The sequence below is a fragment of the Tasmannia lanceolata genome, unplaced genomic scaffold (genome assembly GCF_043159265.1).
Source record: "Tasmannia lanceolata isolate RefF3 unplaced genomic scaffold, GAP_Taslan_0.1 ptg000013l, whole genome shotgun sequence".
Lineage (NCBI taxonomy): Eukaryota > Viridiplantae > Streptophyta > Magnoliopsida > Canellales > Winteraceae > Tasmannia > Tasmannia lanceolata.
Genome location: NW_027518690.1, coordinates 3110109 through 3133329, shown reverse-complemented (window position 1 = coordinate 3133329; position 23221 = coordinate 3110109). Strand labels below are relative to the sequence as shown.

Sequence of the window (23221 nt, the reverse complement as noted above, 5' to 3'; positions counted from 1 at the left end):
CACGGTTCGAAGGGTTAGGATGATCCTATGGAGCTGATTCTTTGTGGACACCCTATCTATGTGAGGGCCAATCAAAGGAATGGTTTGGATCACCCAAACAATCTGGGCCTCCACTGTATTTTAAGCTAGTGTGTAGATAACTTATCTACACGTGTGTAGAAACCGTTTTCTCTAATAATGATGTCCCTCTAAAAAAAAACTTGGAAAAACTTATGGGGGAAATGGTTTCTGTTCAATCCAAACAGGGCCTAAAGGTGTCCATATGGGTGTAATCAGGTCCAATGATTCAAACTGACACTTAAAATCCGTCCATTTCCTTCAATTTCATCTAGATCAGATGATACGAGCCCCTTTAACTGGTTCAACGGTTGCGATTATACCTAATTATCTATGTGTGGGACCAAACAATGACTTACGATTGATCACAACTTACTTGGAAATTAAATGAAAAGATATACTAGAGCTTTTAGCTTGAAAAAGTTACTATCAAAAGTTGAGACTATTCTGTAAAGTTAATGTCAAAAGGCTAAAAGGAGGGTTTTATAAGGATGGAATTATCTGATGTCCAACTGTAGGGCACATATCTATGTGTGTGTGGGGTGGAAAATGATATTTCCACTCATTAAAAATAGCCATTCCACCAATTCTTCCACATGTGATACCGACTTAAGGCTGTAATGGACACGAGAAGCTCGTGTTTACCGAGTATCGTGTCATATCCGACAAAGTCTATTCATATTTGGAATACTGCTAATGATAACTGTGGAGAGGAATGGCCAGTGTTTTGCATATCCTTTCACACTGGGTAGTAGACCTGGCAAACGGGTGGGCCGGGCCGGGTCAACCCGCGGGTGATGCGGGTGCGGGTCATACGGGTCGGGTTATCAAATGACCCGCATTTTTGCGGGTCAAAATTCTCGTGACCCGCGCGGCCCGCGGGCACCCGCAAATATGCTGCAAATATGGGATTGTAATCACTATTTTGATTTGACAGCATATAATTTTCCTGTAATTGTCATAACATTCTACAGGTTATTTGTATTTTTGTTGGTAATTTTACAATCTATCATCATTTCTACGTAATTTTTCATTTAACACTTTATAGTTTCGCTATTTTACTTTTTTCTTGATTACTTTTTTTTACCTTTTTACATTTGCTACCAACATTTTCGATGAGCGTATATGTGCACCCACAATGCCCACTTGCCGAGAAATTACCAAAAGAGAAGCTTGATAGCAAATTATAATAAAATAAAAATCACATTGAAATGTTAACAACACTACTGGGCACTCACTTTATTAAAAGTATGGTATGGCCCACACCATAGGATGATCCAAACCGTCCATTAGATGGGCCATAGCCTAAATAGGTTATGCTCCAAAAATCATTTCCATAGGATGATCCTATCCCTCCAATCTTGATGTTAGAGGGTTGATCCTAACCCTCTATAGATCGGAGGGTTAGAATCAACCGATGGAAATAATTTTGGAGCATAACCTATTTAGGGTACGGCCCATCTAATGGACGGTTTGGATAATCCTAGGGTGCCGGACATACCGTACTTTTTATAAAGTGAGGAGTTCCCTCGTAAAAAAACAAACAGCGTGAGTGACGATAACATTCTCACAAAAATTTAAACATACTGTAAAAATGCGGGTGCCCGCGGGTTGACCCGACCCGACCCGTGTTTTTGCGGGTTGGGTCACCCGCGGGTTGATTTTTCACGGGTCACGAAAACTTAGACCCGTGCCCGCAAATTTGCGGGTGGGCCGGGTCAACCCGCGGGCACGGGTCACTTTTGCCAGGTCTAGGGCGCCAAAGGCCCTGTTTGGATTGCAAGAAAAAAAATTCTGATGGAAAAGTTCAAAGTTTTTCCTGAGATTTTTTTTTCTTTCCTTCATTCAGAGGGAAATTATTTTACTATGGTTTGTTAATTTGGAGGGATATTATCATAAATTGACGGTCTTTCCATGTCAAAATTGAATAGGGCTTGTTCATGTTATCTCTTTCCATGTGTTAAAAAAAAAGAAGGAAATTTTAGAAATATTTCCTTTCCAAACTTTTCCATGAATCCAAGCAGGGCCCTCTTGTTGAAGTATAAAAGATTAAATAACGCCATCTCTAACCCTCTTGTTGAAGTATAAAAGATTAAATAAGGCCAACTCCAACACCTTAAGCTTTTGGAGTAAGGCATAGTTTCACATGGTATCAGAGCTTATAAAGACATACAAAAAACTTCTCAACAATATAAAAGGCGCATCCTTTTCTTTCTCCATCAGTCTTGCCATATACTTGCCACCACGCGGCAAAAGCGTGGTGGGCCCATAACCCACAGGTTCCAGGATCGCAACTTTGCTCTGATACCATGTGAAACTACTTAGTTACTTCAAGAGCTTTAGCATTTGGAGTAACTTGTTGCTTCACATGGTATTAGTGCAAAGGCCATGCTCCCCGGTATAAAGAAATCCACATGTAATGGCTAACCCCAGAGAGGGGCCACATGTGCCACATGTAGGCCAACCCTAAAAAGTGAGGTCACACGTGAGGGAGAGTGTTGAAGTATAAAAGATTAAATAACACCATCTCCAACAGCTTAAGCTTTTTGGAGTAACTGATAGTTTCACACCTTTTGCCGTGCAAGAGGAAGAAGAAAAAAGAGAAAAAGAAAGAATATAAGAAGTAAAAAAAAAAATGAGTAAGAAGAAGAATCAGCAAAAATGCCAAAAAATCAACGTAAAATTGTTAGAGTAGATTAGATTTTGATTGCTCATTTTAAGAGAATTTGACTTAGATTGTAAGTGTGATAGATTAGGTAATATGGATTAGGCTGATTATCCTCAAAATCTTATCAGTATCTCTTGCCATGTTTTATCTCAAAGTGCTTTATATAATCACCCGTTATTGTTGATGAAAAATAATCAAGATGAGTAGAATCTCTTGTTTATTATGTATTAGAGCGGCTTGTTCCTACTTCGGCCTGACCACAACTGTAGCGACAACGTACTCTGGTGGACGATCGATTTAACAGTTCGGGTGACCACCACGTAACCCAGTCTAAAATTCCATATATAATCTTATTCCAAAACCGTATCCAACCCTGCTTCTCGCCACGACCACCCAATGTTGTCGCCTCCTATCACCCAACCTAGATCTAGCCCGAAGAACATCGTGTCACCTTCCGCAAGCATTGCAAACCTCGTAAGAGTCCAAAATGACAACCAAAGTCGCATGTGTTGAAGAAGAAGATGAAAAGAGAGATCCCAACAAGCCCCACAGCCTCGGCCGACAGACCTCTGATTGGGTCTAACGGTGCTCCCTTGATCTCACGCCTCCAACAACAGACGTCACTGCAGCACAATCGAAACAATGCACCCATTTGTGATACGTGTGTCTTTCTCTATTGTCCTTACTAAAATACCAACACCCTTAAAAACTTTTCTACATCGCCAAAATACCTGGAGTTTTCTCACTATGCTGCTAGTTTGCCGTCAAAAGTTGCCAGGTTTCCCTTCTCTTCATCTTTTCTTATTTGTTTCTCTATCTTTCAATTTTTTTTTTCTTTAGCATATTTCAGTTGAGTTGTCTCACTTGAGTTGCATTCTTAACATAGCAACTCTTTTCAATTGAGATACTTCATTTCTTTAAAAGTGCGTGCCTGAAAAAGTAATTCTCACTTTCATGAGTATCAGTAGCTAAAATTGACCCATAATGACTTTCCCATTTAGGTATATTTACATGAGGATAGATATTCAAAATCAGCCCATGATGACTCATCAATAAAGACTTGAGTTCCATCCAGCCTACTGAGGTAGTCATTCCTTGAGGTTCGTATGCCCTCCTCTTCCAAGAGACACATTCTTCAACATATGTCAGTCAACATCTTCAGCATACATCGGTCATCATTATTCAGCATTGTGTGCGAATTTTAATTGCATTTCTTAATTGGAGAATTTTATTAGAATCTCTACCTTTGATGGGAACCTTTACCGCTAATTGTATGGGTGGTAGATTAGATAGTTAAGTTAGATTTGGTGACATGGATTATGATAATCTTCCACAAAATTTTATCATAATCTCTTACTATGTTTCTTGAGGCTAGTCATTGGTTAGGACTTAGGACTATGGTAGAAAGGTTGTTTATTTTAGAGTTTGAGTCAATACAGTTATGGATGTGTGGGAAATAAAATCATTACCTCTATATAATCTTTTCTTTGTATGCATGTTGTATTATTTATGATATGTACAGATTTATGTCCTTTGGTCATTTAGTTATATTTTCTATCCTTGTGGATTTGTGTAGTCAGCTTGTGGCAGAGAGAAGTTCTAATTTTCTTTTTATTCATCGTGTTATTTAATATGAGAGAGCCTTGCTCATACACATGGGCCATTGAATTACGGAAACAGTTTAGGGATGTTCCTTAAGGGGGCTGTTTGGATTCACCGATTTTAGAATCTTGGATTTCCTCAAAATCCTGGATGGGAGACGAGAGAAGAATGAGATTATTAATAAATAATCATTGTAACATTAATAGATAATTAATTTCTCTTTCTATGTAAATTCTCTACTATTTATTGTGCAATATTCTTTTCCGTGTTTTCCAACTTTTCCTACAAGAGATTATTAATCTGGCTACAGTTATACTTCCATGAAAGCTGCCAGATTTTGTTTAGAATGGTATTCTATTTGGTAATTTTGTTTGATACCATTCCTTCTATCACATCTTATGTTCTGTGCATATCTTTATGTTTTGCCACATCCCTCTAGACAGGGAAAACAGCTCTTTATATGTGCAAATTTCCTTATGTCCCCTTTCCATCCATTCTATTTCTTTTCCACTCCAGCTCTCTGTTATGTGATTGCAAATAAGTCACTTAGCAATATCTTATTCTTCTTTCAACATTTTGTAATTCTACGCTTACATGTCTTTCATTCAGGGACTGAAAAATAATCTAAATTCCCCTAGAAAATTTCTCTTCTCTTATTGTGAAATGACTTTCTTCTCATGTAGCTTCCACAGATACCAATTTGCCAACCTACTTATCATGTCGACAAAACATAACTCAGTTGGCTCCTCCCTAATTTTTTTATACACAAATCTCGCCATAACTTCTCAATAGACAGCTACTTATCCATATCTTTAGTTTGTGTTTCTTGAATCTCATCTTATCATTGGATGCACATCGTGTTTGACCTGGTTTTAAGAGATTAGCGATCTCTCAGTTTTCAACAAGACACTCATTTTTACTCTGTCAATCTCGTAAATAATATAACACAAGGGAGAAGCATTTATCTAGGCTACTGATATTGGCACTACCATGTTTAATAATTGCACAAACTCGTCTTATCTTTTCCTTTTTTAATTGGCTTGTGATAGCTTTTTGAGAACTATAATAACATTTGACAGCACTTTAAATAATAAAAGACAAGATGAGTTAGTGCAATTATCAAAACATGGTTCTGCTGATATCGTTTCCCTTTATCTATTATGAAAATAAATTTTGAAGTAATGCAGTTTCCTTCTACCAGCTTTATGCCATTTATGTGGGTTGCAACCAATGTGTTCAAGATACTTGCGTGTGTGAAGGGCTATCTGTTTAGTTATGGATGATCCAAAAATTGAGCAAACTCTTATCGAGTCTTCAAGTTTAAAGTGTTTGAAGAAAATTATACTTTATCTTGCAAGTGTATCTATGGATTAACACAACCTACTACCAGTCATGTTAGAATCAAATTTCCAAGGTTTTTATTGAAGTACCCTTGGCAGAACATCTCTAATCTTTAACTGGGTATCAGAAAATGGCTTATTAAGGTTAGGCTTTCTTTTCTCTCTTTTTTTGGAATGGTATTGAGGTTGGGCTTTTCTTGGTAATGTTGTTGCAGGAATCTGGCAAAAATGAGATAGACGAATCAAACATGGTGTTCCATAGTCTGGTATCCTTCTTTGACCCACCGGAAGACTCTGCAAAGCAAGCATTGCTAACTAGCTGAGAAGGGAGTAAAGGTGAGGGTCTTAACCGGGGACTCACTCTCTGTAGCCATAAGAGTTTGCAAAGAGGTGGGCATCAGAACCACTCATGTAATAACAGGTCCCGATCTCGATCTCCTAGACCAGACCACACTCCACGATACTGTGAAAACAGTCGGTACTTGCTCGTCTCACTCCAACCCAAAAACTCCATGTGGTCCAGTCCATACAGACAAATTTCAAACATGTGGTCGGGCTTTTAGGCGATGGGATAAATGACCCCCTCATGTTGGATGCCCGCCGATATAGGAATTTCAGTTGACTCCGGCGCGTCTGTGGCTAAGGACCTTTCTGACATAATCCTACTCGAAAAAGACCTTAATGTCCTTGCCGCCGGTGTTGAGCATGGTAGGATTACATATGGAAACACTATGAAGTACATAAAAATGTCACTTGTGGCAAACATTGATAGCATCATCTCACTCCTTGTCGCTACTATATATTTACGGTCTGAGCCATTGACCCCAAGGCAAATTCTCATACAAATTTTTTTTGTACAATCTGGGTCAGATTGCAATTCCATGGGACAAGATGGAGGAAGGCTATGCAAAGATCCCACAGTGTTGGTCTTCTAAAGGATTGCCATTGCTCATGCTGCTCTATCTGCGACATTGCTAACTTAGCGTTTCTTTGGTTCTATTATGGGGCCCAGAGATCGTCCGAGATAAAGTTTTTTCGTTCTGCATGGTTTGTTGAGGGTCTCCTTATGCAAAGGCTTATAATCCACATGATTAGAACAGAGAAAATTCCGTTCATCCAAGAGGTGGGTTGTGGCCTGTGATTTGTTCGACGCTTATAGTTTCGGTTGTTGGGATTGCAATTCCATATACACCAATTGGAAAAGTTATGGGTTTGAGTAGCCTTCCTTTGTCATATTTTGGGTCTTTGATTGTGCTTTTTCTTGGGTATTTTCTGCTTGGCCAGATTGTTAAGAGAGCATGCATTTATATTTATAAGAAATGGCTTTAGGCAACAAACTCATTATAGAGAATTCACACAATGAAAGCAAACTCCTTATATCTGTATAGTACGGAGCTTTATTCATTTTTTTACCGGATGTTGTACATTTTCTTCTGATACTCGGATCTATTATTGGAAACTCCAAATTTTGTTTCATCATTTCATTGTTGTAGAAAATGCTCTGAGGGATGAAAAGGGAGCTTCTGTGTGTCTTCTTCCTATGAGGTTGCATGAGATTTCTCTTCAGTTATCCATCACAGTATATGATACAGATAAAAGCACACACATAACTATGTGAGTAACAAAACATTTCTAGGACTTTGCTTGCTTGAAGAAGCTTCTGTATGAAATATATACAAATCAGACCTGAGCCTACCTCAAGTTTATTCAAATTTTGAATATCTAGCAGCATTCACAGAATTTTCTTTTGTTTTCTTTTCTTGTTTCTTTTTTTCTAAACAATTGAGAAATGTTATTAAGAACACAAAAAAGCCACAAGCAACTAATAGATCTTTCACCCAAAGAAGGTAGCAAAAGGTGAAAAAGAAAAAGAAATCAGAAAATCGGGCACAATAAAGAAATTGAGGGTGTCAAACAACAAGCATTTTGTAAATAAGGAGTAGGCTATGGTTGGGGGATTGATAGTTTGAATGGATCAAAGGGATGGTCAGAGTGTGATCGGTTGGTGCCATCCAGCATGAATGTGGTCGCGACCAAGCTGTGGCCCACAAGGATTACCTTATCTTGTGAATTTAGACCATCCATGGTCACCATCAATGGCCGTGAGTATCCAAAAAAGTTGGAACATCAAATTGTCAAAGGAGTTGGATAAAACCTTCTACATTGACAAAGAATTGGTATTTACAGCAGTGACAAATATTTTTCACTTTGTAGGAAGGGTTATCTCAAAATATTTTAAATTTTTTGTTATTTTTACATTTAAATTCAGGCTATTGATGTGTGCACGATCATGCTTTGATAATGGGGTAAACTCATGTTATCTTACATGTTTCAACAACAGAGCTTCTTGAGAATTGTAATGTTAAACAATGTAAGACCAGGTGATTGTGCTGATATCATTTCCCTCTATGATTGTGCTGAATCATGTTATCTTACATGTTTCAAACTATGATTGAGCTGATATCATTTCCCTCTATGAATAGGTAACAAATATGTCTTCTTCTTACCATGACGCCAAAGTTGAATCCGGTGATTAACAGTGTTGACAATGGACATGGCGGCGAGCTCGACGTCACCGAGGTGGCCGGAAAATGTTAGAGTGATCAGTTTCATGGCATACATGGCTAACCTTGTGAAGATCGTGGGACCCACAATTGGCCATAGCTTCTTAGATCTAATCCATACCCTCCAAACTAGATCACCACCTTCAACGAGATTTGGCTAGAACTATGGTTGCTGTTCAGATCGATGGCTCTGTTCACATAATGAGGCAAAAGTGGAGCCTAATTAGTGTCTTCATTTAAAATTGACTATCTATTTAGCATTTTCCATGAAACGAACAAGGTATAAAATTTCTAACCAAGAGGAAATAAATTTAGCTAAAGTGGTAGTTTCGGTAATACATTATTTTAAATAGTTTATTGATCAATCCATAGTTTATTACGAACATTAAAAATAAGATAAAAAATTTCATCACAACAAAGATTGCATACATTCATGCAACCTAATTTCCAAACTTAATAGAATCTAAAGTGGTAGCTCTTCGACGGGATGTACTGCTCTTTGAGCCCGTTGTTTCTGAAACCAACGGAAGCAGAACGAGCAAGCAACGCAGATCATCAAACCAACAAGCATGAACCCAAAAATGATCAACCCATTTCTTTGATAGTGATTCAACCCTTGGTTGAATAGGACTTCAACGGTATCAGCACGGTTACCGTTAACATTTTTACATTTCCCCATCCTGTTTAAATGAAGAAAACGTACGTCATACTTTTTTGGACAAACGATATAATACTTACAAAAAAATATACTAAATTACGATGTAAGTGGCGAACGCCTTATCTTCACGTCGCTGCTTTTCATGGATATACAGGCATTCACCACCTACATCACGTTTTAGTATTTTTTTTAGTATTATATCGTTTGTCCAAAAAAGTATGACATACGTTTTCTTCATTTGAACAGGATGGAGAAAGGTAAAAATATTAACAGTAACCATACTGATACCGATGAAGTCATGTTCAACCAAAGGTTGAATCACTATCAAAGAAATGGGTTGATCGTTTTTCGGTTCATGCTTGTTGGTTTGATGATCTGCGTTGCTTGCTCGTTCTGCTCCCGTTGGTGCTTCCGTTGGTTTCAGAAACAATGGGCTCAAAGAGCAGTACATCCCGTCGAAGAGCTACCACTTTAGATTCTATTAAGTTTGGAAATTATGTTGTATGAATGCATTCAATCTTTGTTGTGATGAAATTTTTTATCTTATTTTTAATGTTTGTAATAAACAACGGATTGATTAATAAACTATTTAAAATAATGTATTACCGAAACTACCATTTTAGCTAATTTTATTTCCTCTTGGTTAGAAATTTTATACCTTGTTCGTTTCATTTTAACCAAGGACATTAAAAGAAGAAAAATGCTAAATAGAAAGTCAATTTTTAAATGAAGACACTAATTGGGCCTTACTTTTGCCTCATTATGTGAACAGAGCCATCGATCTGAACAACCACCATAGTTCTGGCCAAATCCCGTTGAGAATACCTTGATCAGATATTATAGGCAAAGCCTCGTTTACCAGATTAATCCAACTTTGTTGGGAAAGCAAAGAAGATAATAATGCAATTCACAGAAGCCAACAGCTATATTCATTTCCAGCAGCCTCATTCCTTACGTCAAGAGAAGGCTGAATTTAATTGCCCTTGGGTCCTCCTCACCCAATCCAAAACAGGAGAACAATCTTCACGTCTGACAAAATGCCTGCATATGCAAGAGTTGATTAGGGTATCTGTATACAATAATAAGCCGATAAAATATTAAAAAATATTACTGAGTAATACCTATTTTTCGTACGGTAGGGTAGGACTTAAGTTCATATGTTTCATGACGACTAGTTACATCCTTTGATTGTAAGTGTGATAGATTAGGTAATATGGATTAGGGTGATCTTCGATGTTTTATCTCAAAGTGCTTTATATAATCACCTGTTATTGTTGATGAAAATTAACCAAGATGAGTAGAATCTCTTCTTTATCATGTATTAGAGCAGCTCATTCCTACTTCGGCCTGTCCAGCACTGTAGCGACAACATACTCTGGCGGACGATCGATTTAACAGTTTGTGTGACCACCACACAACCTCTACAATCTAAAATTACATTGATAATCTTATTCCAAAGCCGTATCCAACCCTGCATCTAGCCACGACCACCCAATGTTGTCGCCTCCTATCACCCAACCTAGATCTAGCCCGAAGAACATCGTGTCACCTTCCGCAAGCAGTCCGAGCCTCATAGAGTCTAAAACGACAACCAAAGTCAAATGTGTTGAAGAAGAAGATGAAAAGAGAGATCCCAGCAAGCCCCACAGCCTCGACCGAAAGACCTCTGATTGGGTCGAACGGTACTCCCTTGATCTCACGCCTCCAACAACAGACGTCGTTGAAGCACAATCGAAACAATGCACCCCTTTGTGATCCGTGTGTCTTTCTCTATTGTCCTTACTAAAATACCAACACCCTTAAAAACTTTTCTACATTGCCAAAATACCTGAAGTTTTCTCACTATGCTGCTAGTTTGCCTTCAAAAGTTGCCAGGTTTCCCTTCTCTTCATCTTTTCTTATTTGTCTCTCTATCTTTCAATTTTTTTTTTCTTTAGCATATTTCAGTTGAGTTGTCTCACTTGAGTAGCATTCTTAACATAGCAACTCTTTTCAGTTGAGATACTTCATTTCTTTGAAAGTGCGTGCCTGAAAGAGTAATTCTCACTTTCATGAGTATCAGTAGCTAAAATTGACCCATAATGACTTTCCCATTGAGGTTTATTTACATGAGGATAGATATTCAAAATCAGCCCATGATGACTCATCAATAAAGACTTGAGTTCCATCCAGCCTACTGAGGCAGTCATTCCTTGAGGTTCGTAAGCCCTCCTCTTCCAAGAGACACATTCTTCAGCATATATCAGTCAACGTCTTCAGCATACATCGGTCATCATTATTCAGCATTGTGTGCGAATTTTAATTGCATTTCTTAATTGGAGAATTTTATTAGAATCTCTACCTTTGATGGGAACCTTTACCGTTAATTGTATGGGTGGTAGATTAGATAGTTAAGTTAGATTTGATGACATGGATTATGATGATCTTCCAATAAATTTTATCATAATCTCTTACCATGTTTCTTGAGGCTAGTCATTGGTTAGGACTGTGGTAGAAAGGTTGTTTATTTTAGAGTTTGAGTCAATACGGTTATGTGTGGGAAATAAAATCATTACCTCTATATAATCTTTTCTTTGTATGCATGTTGTATTATTTATGATATGTACAGATTTATGTCCTATGGTCATTTAGTTATATTTCCTATCCTTGTGGATTTGTGTAGTCAGCTTGTGGCAGAGAAAAGTTCTAATTTTCTTTTTATTCATCGCATTATTTAATATGAGAGAGCCTTGCTCATACACATGGGCCATTGAATTACGGAAACAGTTTAGGGATGTTCCTTAAGGGGGCCATTTGGATACACCGATTTTAGAATCTTGGATTTCCTCAAAATCCTGGATGGGAGACGAGAGAAGAATGAGATTATTAACAAATAATCATTTCCCTTTATCTATTATGAAAATAAACTTTGAAGTAATGCAGTTTCCTTCTACCAGCTTTATGCCATTTATGTGGGTTTGCAACCAATGTGTTCAAGATACTTGCGTGTGTGAAGGGCTATCTGTTTAGTTAAGGATGATCCAAAAATTGAGGAAACTCTTATCAAGTCTTCAAGTTTAAAGTGTTTGAAGAAAATTATACTTTATCTTGCAAGTGTATCTATGGATTAACACAACCTACTACCAGTCATGTTAGAATCAAATTTCCAAGGTTTTTATTGAAGTACCCTCGGCAGAACATATCTAAACTTTAACTGGGTATCAGAAAATGGCTTATTAAGGTTAGTTTTTTCTTTTTTTTTGAATGGTATTAAGGTTGGGCTTTTCTTGGTAATGTTGTTGCAGGAATCTGGCAAAAATGAGATAGACATATCAAACATGGTGTTCCTTGGTCTGGTATCCTTCTTTGACCCACCAGAAGACTCTGCAAAGCAAGCATTGCTATCTAGCTGAGAAGGGAGTAAAGGTGAAGGCCTTAACCGGGGACTCACTCTCTCTAGCCATAAGAGTTTGCAAAGAGGTGGGCATTAGAACCACTCATGTAATAACAGGCCCCCGATCTTGAGCTCCTAGACCAGACCACATTCCACAATACTGTAAAAACAGTCACCGTACTCACCGTACTACCCAAAAACTCCATGTGGTCCAGTCCTTGCAGACAAATTTCAAACATGTGGTCGGACTTTTAGGTAGGGCTGTTCATTCGGTTAAAACCGAACCGAATCAGCCGAAACTAACCGAACCGAAATATTTCGGTTACTTAAAAATGATGACCGAAACCGAAACCGAATTATATGTTAACCGAACCGAACCGAAACATGATTTCGGTTGTTCGGTTAGTTCGGTTATAACCGAATTAAGTTTGTGCAAATGTTAAAGTGATATATTTGCCCTCTCTTTCCAGGAATCAACAAGAAAGATTTCCTGAGAAGCAAAAGCAAGATGACTTTAGTACTGTACCTGCATTGTATCTCATGCAAATGAACCAGAAGTTGTTGGCCGCGGAGATGGGGTTGCCGGAGTTGGAGTCTTTGAGAGGCAGAGGCCGCGGAGATGAGGTTGCCGGAGTTGGAATCTTGGAGAGGGGGCGGACAAACCCTAAACAAAGAGTAAGGAGAACAAGATGAGAAAATAAAAAAGGGCTCCGTTGAAAGTGAAAGAGGAATTTGAAATTAATATTATTTAGTAATATATTCACTCTTATTTTTACTAAGGACAGCCCCTTGCCCCCTTGTGAGTTGTGACTGAGTATTCTTTTTAGGCGGGGGCTTTCCCCAAGTAAAAAATGGGTGGACATATCAATTCACTTGGAGATTGATCTGTGAATCTATGATCGTTATTATTACTGACTACTGAGAGGAGAAAAGGAAATATCAGTGTCAGAGAGAGGGTTTGTTCAAAATTCGAATGAATGCAATTAAATATATTCACCTGTTGACCAATCCACTCACTACTCTTTTGTCCACTTGCAATTAAATATACATATCCGTCACTATCTCCTTTTTATGACCACTGGCACAAAAGTCCCCTCAAGCCTTGAAAAATATTAGCCAAACTAATGCAAGTGGACCAACAATAGTGACGGATATTGTTTTTCGGTTAACCGTATTTATTTACGTTGGAAACCAAAACCGAAACCGAACCGATTTGACAGGTAACCGAACCGAAACCGAAAATCCTAATCGGGTCGGTCGGTTAATTCGGTGTAAACCGAATAGTGCACACCCCTACTTTTAGGCGATGGGATAAATGACCCCTCACGTTGGATGCCGTTGATATAGGAATTTCAGTTGACTCCAGCGCGTCCGTGGCTAAAGACCTTACTCACATAATCCTACTCGAAAATGACCTTAATGTCCTTCCCACCGGTGTTGAGCATGGTAGGATTACATATGGAAACACTATGAAGTACATAAAAAATGTCACTTGTGGCAATCATTGGTAGCATCATCTCACTCCTTGTCGCAACCATATATTTACGGTCTGAGCCATTGACCCCAAGGCAAATTCTCATACAAAATTTTTTTTGTACAATCTGGGTCACATTGAAATACTATGCAAAGATCCCCTAGCATTGGTCTTCTAAAGGATTGCCATTGTTCATGCTGTGGAACGGGCCTGCGTGCTCTATCTGCGACATTGCTAACTTAGCATTTCTTTGGTTCTATTATGGGGCCCAGACGTCCGAGATCGTGTTTTTTCGTTCTGCATGGTTTGTTGAGGGTCTCCTTATCCAGACGCTTATAATCCACATGATTAGAACAGAGCAAATTCCGTTCATCCAGGAGGTGGCGGCGTGGCCTGTGATTTGTTCTACGCTTATAGTTTTGGCAGTTGGGATTGCAATCCCATATACACCTATTGGAAAAGTTATGGGTTTGAGTAGCCTTCCTTTGTCCTATTTTGGGTTTTTGATAGTACCTTTTCTTGGGTATTTTCTGCTTGGCCAGATTGTTAAGAGAGCATACATTTTTATTTATAAGAAATGGCTTTAGGCAACAAGCTCATTATAGAGAATTCACAGAATGGAAGCAAACTCGTTTGATCTGTATAGTATGGAAATAAATTTTGAATTAGAGTTTTATTCATTTTTTTACCGGATGTTTTACATTTTCTTCTGATACTCTGCTTTATTATTGGAAACTCCAAATTTTGTTCCATCATTTCATTGTTATAGAAAATGCTCTAAGGGAAGAAAAGGGAGCTTCTATGAGTCTTTCTTCCTATGAGGTTGCATGAGATTTCTAGAGTTGTCCATCACAGTATATGATACAGATAAAAATACCCACATAACTGTGCGGATCCTTGGCCAGCGAGGGCTCTCTACCTGAAGAAGTACGAAGCCTTGGGAGTACGTTCCCGCTCCCAATGAAGATAGGCTTCTGGAATATTAGGGGACTAAGAGAGGATAGAAAATTTAGGGCGGTGAGGGCCTTTATTGTTAAAAATCAGTTAGATTTGGTGGCAAAAATCAAATCAAAATTAATGGGGATCATAGATATTACGATTAACAAGGCCTAGGGAAGAAATCAGAGAGAATGGGTCACAAAGGATGCGATTGGCACAGCAGGGGGAATCATTGTCATATGGAAGGAGAGCAAATTTCGTTGCAAAGAAGTCAGAGAAGGGAGATTTCTGATATCCATAATTTTCTCCTCATCTGATTGCAATGAGGAATGGATGCTCTGAATCGTTTACGGACCTCCTTGCTCCTCTGATAGAAGTGAATTATGGCAAGAATTGAATTCCCTGAGAGAATCATGGCAGGGTCCCTGGATTCTGGGGGGTGATTTCAACACAATACGATATCCATCTGAAAAGAACACATTATCGAGAATCACAATCAGCATGCGGAACTTTTCCAACTTTATCCAGAACCATCAACTACTGGATATCCCACTCAACGGAGCAAAGTTCACTTGGTCTAACAATCAGGCCCGCCTTGTTATGACAAGGATTGACTGTGTCCTCCTTACTCGTGAATGGGAGGAACGCTTCCCACTCATTTCCCAGAAAGCGCTACCTCGAACGGAATCGGATCACAACCAGATCGTTCTGGAAATTTCAAATTTCTCTGGTGGTCCTCGTCCGTTCAGATTTGATTTAGACCTTTTGGAAGTATTAGGCTTCGCGGAAAAGGTAGAGCACTGGTGGGAGGAACCGGGTTGGAAAGGATATGTTATTTGTCAAAAATTGAAAAGGCTTAAATTCAAGATCAAGGAATGGCAAAAAACCTTTGATGAAGAGTCGAATTAGAGAAGAGAAGTTATCTCAAATAGGCTGGCCTCCTTAGAAATCAAAGAGGAGGATCAGATAGCTCAGTTGGACCTACTGGCTGAAAACGAGATGATTCTGCGTAGAGAAGAAATTCGATGGAGACAGAAATCCCGTGCATTGTGGCTCAAGGGTGGGGATAAAAATTCCAAATTCTTTCATCGATCAGCCAACTCTAGGAGAAGGATAAACCTGATCAACTGCTTAAAGGAAGGTGAGTCAGTAGTTGAAGACCCCAATCTTATTAAATCCTTAATTGTGGAATTCAATTCTAGGCTCTATCCAAAAACTGTGGAGTGGCAGCCGAAGATGGAGGGTTTTAATTTCAAGAAAATCTCGAGTGATCAGAGACTTAATTTGGACCGAATCTTCACAGAGGAGGAGGTCAAATAGGCTATTTTCTCCATGGATGGGGACAAAGCCCTAAGGCCGGATGGCTATCCTATGGCTTTTTTCCAGTTCTTTTGGAGGATCTTGAAGGACATTATGGCCTTCTTTCTGGAATTTGCCGAGAGGGGAATCATTAGTGAAGTTGCGAAGGCGACTTTCATGGCCCTAATCCCAAAGAAGGAAGGAGGACTTATTAGGATAAGAGATTTCCGCCGCATTAGCCTGATGCACAGTGTCCCCAAAATAGTCGCCAAATTATTAGCCCGAAGAGTGAAAAACTACATGGGGGAGATCATTTCACAATTTCAGGGTGCTTTTGTTTACTCGAGGCAGATCCTTGATGGTGTTTTAATAGCTAACGAACTTATTGATTCAGCAAAAAGAAGAGGGTGTCCGGGTCTCCTGTTCAAAATTGATATAGAATAAGTTTATGATCATGTCGATTGGGATGTCCTTGATTTCATTCAAGAAAAAATAGGCTTCGGGCCATCCTAGAGGAATTGGGTCAGAGCATTGATATCAGAAAATTCGTTCTCAATCATCACAAATGATTCAACGGAGGGCTTCTTTAAAGCATCAAGAGGGATTCGATTGGGGGATCCACTGGCTCCTTATTTGTTTATCATGGTAGTGGAGGCACTTAGTCTACTGTTGACAAGGGCTAACAGAATGGGGCTGATTAGGGGATTTCAAGTGGGATCGCTGGCAGAAGAGATAACACATCTCCAATTTGCAGATGATACACTGGTATTCATTCAATATACTCCCCAGGCTATCTCTAATGTTATGACAATCCTTAGGTGGTTTGAGGTTGCATCTGGACTCAAAATCAACTTAAGTAAAAGCATGCTCCTGGGCATCAATCTGGACCAACGAGAGGTGCATCAATTGGCAGCGTCTATTGGGTGTTCTGCAGAGTCCTTCCCGATCTCCTACTTGGGCCTGCCCCTAGGTTTTGGTATCCCATCGGCATCCCAATGGGATCTGGTAGTTGAAAGAATTGAAAGAAAATTGGCCACCTGGAAGAAAAAGTAAATTCCTTTTGGGGGGAGGATCACATTAATCATAGCAGCCCTCTCCAACTTACCCGTATATTTCATGTCCTAGTACAAGATACCAGTTAAGGTGGCTTTGAGAATTGAGAGGTTGTAAAGAAACTTCTTATGGGATGGAAACGGAACATCGAAGAAGGTAAGGCACTTAATTAGCTGGGACAAGGTCCCGCAGTCAAAGGCAAATGAAGGCCTGTGTATTGGTAAGATTAGATTACGCAATAAATCCTTGATATGGTAAAGAGAAAACTGCTTTATGGCATCGGGTTACAGGATTAAAATATGGTTCAGAATGGGGGGATTGGAGTTTCAAAAAACCTACGGGAGGAAAGGGCTCAGGCGCTTGGAAATCCATCTGTTCTGTTAAAGAGGAATTCGATCTATCAATTCGCTATAAAGTGGGAAAGGGTACCAATGTAAGATTTTGGCTGGACCTCTGGTGCGGCCAATCTAAACTCTGCTTGGAATTCTCGGGGCTTTTTAGAATTGCTTCGAATCGAGACGCGACTGTTGCGGATTATTTGGTGAGAGAGGGTCAGGGTGGAAGAAGGTTTTGCGATATTCGCCTGCATTGAGATCTCAAGGACGATGAAATTCAAGATTTCTAGAGACTGCTACTTTGCCTGGAAGCGACATATTGCTCGCAACATAAGGAGGATGAAAGAATTTGGATCCCTTCTTCGAGTGGGGACTTTTCTGCCAAATCTTTCTTCTCTTTGTTAAATGAGGGTCATCCTTTCTTTGTAAGGCGTATTTGGAAATCGCTGGCTCCACCAAGGGTAGTAGCTTTTGGATAAACAATGATCCACAGGAAGATCAATACATGTGATCGCCTCAAGAGAAGAAACTTTAGTATGGCCAGTATGTGTGTTCTTTGCCACCAAAATGAAGAAACCCTGGACCATCTAATGCTGCACTGTCCCTTCGCTTATCATATTTGGACAAAAGAAATCGGAGCCTTTGGGGTCTCTTGGGTCTGCCTTAGTCGATCTGCTCCCTTTTCTCTGGATGACGCTCAGGACCTTTTGGAGAAATGGGCAGATATCTCTAGACAACAACTCCATATGCCATAGTATGGAACATCTGGAAAGAACACAATAGACGCATCTTCTAAGAGAAAAGTAGAACGGTGACTCGTGTTGCTTCGGATGCCAAAATTGAAATGATTTCATTGACAAAGGTCAAGAAACAAACTCCTTACGTAATAGGTGACCTCATAAGAAATTGGTGGTCAATAATATGGAACAAAACTAGTCGTTCCAAGCCTAAACCAAAATGGTCATGCCCGCCAACGGGATGGTTGAAACTGAACTTTGATGGCAGCTCTCTGGGTAATCCTGGAAGAGCAGGGATTGGAGGAGTTATTAGGAACTCTTCTGGATCAGTGGTTATGTCATACTCGGGGCCCTATGGAATATGTGACTCTAACGAGGCTGAGGTTAGAACTTTACCCTTTGGTCTACAATGGGCATCTGAACACGACCAGCACCCTCTTATAGTAGAAGGTGATTCCTCAAATGTGATGACTTGGGCTTCTGAATCATCAAAGGGTCCCTGGAGGTTGCAAGAGCTTATAGCGGAAATACTGGATCTAATGCGAGTACTTAACCCGCGGCTTGAACATCGAAGAAGATCAGCAAATGAAATGGCCGACACTTTGGCTAAAGCGGGGGCAAAACGGGAGGATTTTGAAATACTTCATATTTGTAATGTGCACATTCCTTTATGCGAAGGATACTTGTATCCGTTCTTCTGGAAGTAGGTCTTTGTAAATCATCAGTTGTGTCCGATGTCTTATATTTAATATTTGTATAAGCAAGCTGGGACCTCTGGTCCCGATTGCACTTCAAATATTAATGAAATTTGTCATATTTCAAAAAAAAAAACACCCACATAACTATGTGAGTAACAAAACATTTCTTGGACTTTGCTTGCTTGAAGAAGCTTCTGAATGAAATATACACAAATCAGACCTGAGCCTAAGTTTAGTTTATTCAAATTTTGAATATATAACAGCATTCACCAGAATTTTCTTTTCTTTTCTTTTCTTGTTTCTTTTTGTTGGGGTTCCATGCAAAAGCAAATAGTCCCACATCGGATAAGTGAAGTGGATGGGGATGGGTTATAAGGGAATGGGCACCCTCCCTCTAACGACTAGCTTTTAGGGGTGAGTTCTACCCGGTTAAATTCCTTATAAGTGGTATCAGAGCTCAGGGCGTGGTAACCCCGGTTTGCCTCCGAGGACAGGAATCACCATCCTTGCCCATTTTTAGTTTTGTATTTTTTTATTTTTTATTGTTTTGAAAGGTTTGAAAATGTTTTATTTAAAAGGTTTGACTGGACTTGGGACGACGATCCCAAGCTGCCTACGTACCTCGTGGAAGAGGATCAAGCCAACGTAGTTCGAAAACAGATTTCCTAACTACTCTTTTGTTATTTTTGCTTAAAAAAAGAGTTTTGACTCAAGAGGACAAACTCTTAGACTAATGGACAGCTTCCTAGACAAGTGAACAGAATTCTAAACTCTATGAAGGTAGGACAGAATCCTAAACTCTATAATAATAGAGCAGAACCCTAAAGTCTATGATGGTAGGACAGACTCCTATGACACTAAGGACAGTAGGACCGACTCCTATGACTCTATGACGGTAGGACAGAATCCTATGACTATGAAAGTAAGAAAGCATCCTATGACTTTATGAAGGACCCTAAAAAGGAAGAAACTCCCTTAACCTGCGAAAGCTCTAAGGCAGGAAGGGAAGGGTTGGCTCAAGAAGCATTCCGTCATAACCTTGAACCCGAGAGATGTTTCTAACTATACAGAGAAGATCAAGCGATGAAGACAATCACAAGCCTCAATGAAAATCCTATAATCAATCAAAGAAACCCAGAAACAAAATTTAGCTACATGATCCAGGAGGGGAAAAGGAGAACCGGGGATGAAGTACTCTAAGCAATCTAATCATAAACCACACTTCCCGGTCCTTCAGTGGTTCTCTAAAGAATAAGCTACCCATGATGATATCCAAAAAAATGAAGCTGAACTAAGCTTGATTAAATCCTTGTGCATTTGCCCATTTCTCTTCAACTCACCTTGAATGAGTATTAAGTACACACACGTCTTGCTATGTGAACATCATTAAATCTGAAGAACTGAGGTGATCAACATTATTACCCATTATCTATTAAAATGACCTCTACGGCTACAATGAAATAACCAAGCCCAAATTTTAGCAAGTTTCAGATAGAAAGTAATTGCTCTGATAGAAATATTGCAAGAAGGAATACTCCTATCCACACAACAAATCAACCATCTCGATTCGGTTTCACAGACATATCTAATGCTCTTCTTTGCTCCATAAATTTTGAGCAAAAATCAATACCAAATGAAGATTAGAAGAACAAGGCATGAATCCAGGATAAGACACATGCCACCTAACTGATGGTTATTAATTTTACAACGGAATCCTTTAATTAATGATGACCCCTAATGGACTTAGCATGTAGATGATGGTTAGCATTAGTGCCTCTTACATTCGTATATCTAATTTCATCAAAGTGATCAACAAATGCCTCCATAACTTGTAACTTGAAACATATATTGGAAACTCTTTTTGGAATTGATTCAGGACATTTAGAAATTCAGCAAATCTTCACGGACAAACTGTATCCTACCAGCAACATACAGAGAAACCCCCTTTTCTAACAAGGATTTTAATGATTTTTAGAGCATTGTGAAACTTTGTAAATCATAAATTTATCTGGTTTTCAAGATCTCATAGATTAGTAAGCTCTCTATATGTAAGAAAATAAATCCCTACACACAAGGAATCCCTACACACTAAGCATTTCAACCATTCAAGAGAAGCCAATTTTGGCTTTTAAGAAATCCAATGGGATCAAATGACCAGTTCAGTTCCAAATTGCAAGAAACAAACATCTCAACTGAAAATTCCACCCAGAAAAAGAAGGAAAAACAAATTGAAAAGTACTTACAGGGGAGGTTAATGAGAGCGACCCACGTGCTTCTTCTTCTTCTTTGAGTAGCCAACAAGCGCCTCTTCTTCGAAGGCCCACACCTAACTCTTTATTTGCAGCTTTAGGATGTGTGTTCTGGTAAGGTTGAACAAGGAAGGTGGCTCGGATCTGATTGGGTAATTCAACATGGAAATGAGTCATGGTTTAGGAGATATGGATTGGAGTTGGTTGCGAAGGTATCGGCAAGGTGGGCGTGGGGGTGGAAGAGATGGGTTTCAAGGCAGAGATGGGTTGTGGCAACAGCAATAGCGAGTAGCGGCAATGGAAGTGGCTGCAAATGGAGGCAATTAGAAAGGGGTATGATGGAGAAGATGGACATGGAGGAGGTAGAGCTTATGGAGATGATTAAATGAGTTAGAAAATTGTAGAGGTCTGTAAAAATGGAAGTGGTGGCGGTGGCTTGTGGTGGAGGCCGGAATCCATGGAGATAGCGGCCAGAGAAGGGGTACGATGGGGGTGACGGGCAGTGGCTCTCCCTCTCTTTCTATCCTCTGCAATTCTCTAAAAATGAGAGCCCTAAATCCCTTTTTGTAACTCAGATCTGTTGCAATTTCACCCTACTCAAGCCCTAAAACCCAATCCTCTTATTCTTCTTTCTACTTCTTCGCAACCCCCTTCTTCTATTCTTTCTTCTTCCTCTTAGAATCTGCCCAGAGAATGATAGAAAGAGAGCGAGAGGCTTAGTAAAATGAAAGAGGTTTGTGCTGATGTTGAAGGTGAGGTGGAGGCCTTGGGGTCTGTAGATGGTGGAGATGGATATTGGGGAAGAAGAAGGTGAGCTTGGATCTGTTAGAGGTAGTTTTTAATGGTGGGTGGGAAGAAAATTGAGATGGGTTCGAAAAGGAGGAGATGAGGGTTTAGCGGTAGTGATGGTGATGGTGGGTTGATGAGGTCCGAGACGAGGTGGGGCCGAGCGGCGATGGTGGCTACAGGATCGGGTAGTCGATGGTGATGGAGAAGTGGCCGCAAATCCCTCCCTTCTCTCCTCTGCTCTTTTTCTGATCTTTTCCTTGCCATCAAAATGAAGACCTCCCCCTCGCCCGCTTTAGAAGCCCTAATTCGATCCTCTTTGAAGAGGAAATGATATTTTCGCCCTCCTATTACTTCTCCTGGACAGCCCCCTCATGCATTAGTGAATACTCTGTTTACACCATAAGGGGTAGTCTAGGTAGAAGATGAGGAGGGAAAATAGACGAGGGTTTAGGTGGGTCAGGAGATTGGTACATGTACACCTCTGTGTGTTTAATTCATTCATTGGCTCCCCTTCGGCTTCCTTTAACAAAGACAACATAATGCAACATAATGCAACATTGATAATGGCATAAACTTGACTTGTCTTTTGAAATGGAAAGGTTGTTGATATCAGCACACCCATGTTTTCCAAAGTCACTCTCATATCTCCTTCATTTAGGAACTGTTATTGGCCCAAACCCAGTTTTGATAACGGCACAAACTCAGCTTGTCTTATTTTCCATTTTTCGTCCAATTGCCATGCAATTTTGCAGGCGTATCCTTGAGGCTATTGTCAACCTTTTGAGGGATTTGTACCCTCATTTTGGGTCCACTCTTTCGGGAGTTTATTCAACTTCAGGACCTTTATTCAACTCAACTTAGGGAGTTTTAGTGCTTGGTCAAAATCGGGTGTCTACAGTTGGTTGTTCATAGTCGGAATCAAAGAAGAAGGTCTTCTGATAGGGGATCAGAAAAAGGCAGGTCAAGATCCAGGGTCAACGGAAAGAGTGTGCAATATTATCGTTGCAAGGAATATGACCATATCAAGCTAGATTGTCCAAAGCGAGCTGACCGTGCGGACAATGGTACTACAAATTTTGTGGTGGCAGTAACGGATGAGCAAGGTGAAGAGTTTGGAAATGTTCTCACAGTCTCCACAGGTAATCACACTTCTCCTCGTGATGAGTGGATTTTAGATTCAGGGTGTTATGTTCATGTATGCTCCAAGAGGGAATATTTTGATACGTTTCAGGAGAAAAAGGGGGGTGTAGTGTCCTAGGGTGACGGGGTACACTTGTGACGTCACAGGAGTTTGGACGGTGAAGATCAAAATTTTGATGAAGTGGTTCGTACTTTGGGTGGTGTGGCATATGTCTCAAAGCTATGGAAGAATCTAGTATCTCTTGG

At 39.7% G+C, this 23221-nt stretch overlaps 1 long non-coding RNA gene across 2 annotated transcripts; it reads right to left on the bottom strand.

Annotated features, from left to right (window-relative positions):
- Positions 1–7946: 7946 nt before the first annotated feature.
- LOC143889529 (uncharacterized) lies at positions 7947–22210 on the bottom strand. Of its 2 annotated transcripts, XR_013254849.1 has the most exons (4): positions 21041–22210; positions 12789–12926; positions 9640–9930; positions 7947–8421 (listed from the first exon to the last, which is right to left on the bottom strand). It is a non-coding gene; the product is annotated as an uncharacterized LOC143889529 (long non-coding RNA). The 2 variants fall into 2 exon arrangements; XR_013254848.1 differs by having other exon boundaries at positions 7947–9930; positions 21041–22199.
- Positions 22211–23221: the final 1011 nt, after the last annotated feature.